This window comes from Pleurodeles waltl, unplaced genomic scaffold (assembly GCF_031143425.1).
Source record: "Pleurodeles waltl isolate 20211129_DDA unplaced genomic scaffold, aPleWal1.hap1.20221129 scaffold_39, whole genome shotgun sequence".
Classification (NCBI taxonomy): domain Eukaryota; kingdom Metazoa; phylum Chordata; class Amphibia; order Caudata; family Salamandridae; genus Pleurodeles; species Pleurodeles waltl.
This window is the reverse complement of record NW_027150097.1, coordinates 3,620,095-3,623,174: the sequence shown is the minus strand read 5'-3', so window position 1 is coordinate 3,623,174 and position 3,080 is coordinate 3,620,095. Positions and strand designations below refer to the sequence as shown.

At 49.5% G+C, this 3,080-nt stretch overlaps 1 non-coding gene across 1 annotated transcript; it reads left to right on the top strand.

The window, feature by feature from the left end:
* Positions 1-2,168: 2,168 nt before the first annotated feature.
* Positions 2,169-2,241, top strand: TRNAV-AAC (transfer RNA valine (anticodon AAC)). Its single transcript has one exon. It is a non-coding gene; the product is annotated as a tRNA-Val (tRNA).
* Positions 2,242-3,080: the final 839 nt, after the last annotated feature.

Below are 3,080 nucleotides of genomic sequence, written 5' to 3'. Positions count from 1 at the left end.
AGACCAGACCAGGTCTGAGGCTCCTGGGGAAAGTCGAAGAAACACAAACACATCAAACACACTGAGATTGTGAGAACTTTACAATTACTGACTTTACTAATCAGTCATAGGAGATACTCCCACTGCCCTTGTGTGTCTTTACTTGGACACATTATTGACACACGAAGCACAAACAACACGTTACACAAACTTGGGTCAATGTCAGTCTATGTTCCAAAGGACTGTCGGGTGCTCGGTCTGCAGCAATCCCCTCAGACCCCAGGGGGTCTCTGGCAACGGGCCCCCATCACCCCAGCAGGGCCCTATCCCTCCTGCAGGGCCCCATCACCCCAGCAGGCTCCCATCACCCACCAGGCCTCCATCACCCCAGCAGCCCCTCCCCGTCACCCATCAGGCCTCCATCACCCCAGCAGGGCCCTATCCCTCCTGCAGGCCCCCATCACCCCAGGAGGCTCCCATCACCCACCAGGCCTCCATCACCCCAGCAGCCCAGCAGCTCCCCCAAACTCCCTCAACACATTACCCTACCAAGCCCACGCCACCCACCCTGCTCTCCATTCCCCCAGCAGGACCCCAACACCCCAGCAGGTCTCCATCACACCCGTGGGAGCCCATTTCTTTTGAGTGGGTTCGTGGCCTGATTCACCCTTCATCCTTCATTGCTGGTGCGGACTTTACACAATGAAGCTGTAGCGCTATAAAATGGTTCCTGTGGAGAGTATGTCTGCCTCGTGGGAGTAAGTGAAGATACACACGGATCCAGACAAAAAACACACCTGGCGCCAGCTGTACACAACCGATGTACACGTCACTAAAAGCCACAGAGTGCAAGAGCCGGTCTGGCAAGTGTGAAGAGCAGAGACCCGAGCTTCGCAGCGCTAAGTGATCTGTATTCAGTGAGAGCTCTTAGCTGTGAAGAGAGACGTCGTATCTGTGCATCCCTCACTGCTGAGCGTTCAGTGAGAGGCCTGTTAGATGTGAACAGAGATCACTAATCCCTGTATCCTTCAGTGATGTCCATTCAGTGAGAGACATGAAGCTTTTACAGCACTCAGTTCTATGCATTCAGTGAGAGACCTCCTTTCAGTGCGACACTCAGTTCTATGCATCCAGAGGGACCTCCTATCAGCGCAGCGCTCAGGTCTATGCATTCAGCGCGAGACCTCCTATCAGTGCAGCGCTCAGTTCTATGCATTGAGTGAGAGACCTCCTATCATTGCAGCACTCAGTTCTATGCATTGAGTGAGAGACCTCCTATCAGTGCAGCACTCAGTTCTATGCATTGAGTGAGAGACCTCATATCAGTGCAGCACTTAGTTCTATGCATTCAGTGCTAGACCTCCTATCAGTGCAGCACTCAGTTCTATGCATTTAGGGAGAGACCTCATATGTGTACATTAATCAGTGTGCTGCGTGTTAAGCACTGCATTTCGTGCACAGCGCTTCTCAGAGCTGAAGCTGCCTATAGGCGCCTTGTGCAGGTTTCTGTGGTGTAGTGGTTATCAGATTTCCTTCACACGCGAAAGATCACTGTGCGGACGCACTTTTTTTATTTCAACCAGTAACTTTAAATGCTTTTATTATTCTAATGCAGTGTTGGACTCCACATAAAAGAGCAACACATCTCATAAACTTTCCATTTAATATGTGTTTGCACATTCAGCTGCTTCAAGGACAGACTGACATCGGGCTCTGTCCCTTTACAGTCAGACAGCAGGACAGCTGCTTCCATCACTCACAGGCACTGCGCATGCTGCAGGCACTGACACAGGCAGGAAATGTCCAGACTCTGAGCATAGCATCCTAAAGCAAAAGTGACCACAACTGAGGCACCATCAGGGAAAGTCAGGCACTGGGAGTGAGTTAAGAGAGGGAGAGACTCAGGCACTGGGAGTGAGTTAAGAGAGTGAGATACTCAGGCACTGGGAGTGAGTTAAGAGAGTGAGAGCCTCAGACACTGGTTAGGGATCGGCGTTCAGTCCCCGAGACCTCTTATCCGTGCATCAGTCACTGCTGAGTGATCAGTCAGAGGCCTATCTCTGCAGCATTCAGTTGAAAGCACTGAGACCCCTCCTGAGTGCACAGCATTCAGTGCACTCCATATAACGCGCTGCATGTACTTCCAGCTGGGTATCAGAGCCGAAGCTGCCTCAAGGTGCTCCATGTGGGTTTCCGTAGTGTAGTGGTTATCACGTTCGCCTAACACGCGAAAGGTCCCCGGTTCGAGACCGGGCGGAAATACACTTTTCTTTTCTGCTCTAACTCACAACAGCTGCTCCTTTTATTGTTCTAATGCGCTCTAGGACTCCACAGGACCCACATATAACATCATTTCTATTTACAATCTCTTTATACATTCAGCTGCTTCAAGGACAGACAGACATCGGGCTCTGTCCCTTTACAGTCAGACAGCAGGACAGCTGCTTCCATCACTCACAGGCACTGCTCATACCGCAGGCACTGACACAGGCAGGCACCAGTCTTTACACAAACACAGGCAGGAAATGTCCAGACTCTGAACATAGAATCCTAAAGCACAAGTGACAACAACTGAGGGTCCTCAGGGATACTCACTGGGAGTGAGTTAAAAGTTTGTGAGAGAGTGAGACACTAGGAGTGAGTTATGAGAGAGTGAAAGTCACAAGCACTGGGAGTTAGTTAAGAGAGTGTGAGTTAGTGAGAGACTCAGGCACCAGGAGTGAGTTAAGAGAATGTGGGAGGGTTACAAATATGCATACATTCTGTAGTCTCCAGCACTAAATACAATTACACACACTTTGTGTAGTCTGCAACACTGATTACTAATCCACACACACCGTGTAGTCTCCAGCACTGATTACAAATGCACACACGTGTATTCTCCAGCACTTATTACAAATGCACACACATTGAGTAATCTCAAGCACAAAATAAAAAAACACACACATTGTGTAGTCTTCAGCACTGAATACAAACCCACACATATTGTGTAGTCTCCGTCAATGATTACAAATACGCACACATTGTGTAGTCTCCAGCACTGAAAACAAACACACACACACATTGTGTAGTCTCTAGGGCTGATCACGAATACACATCCA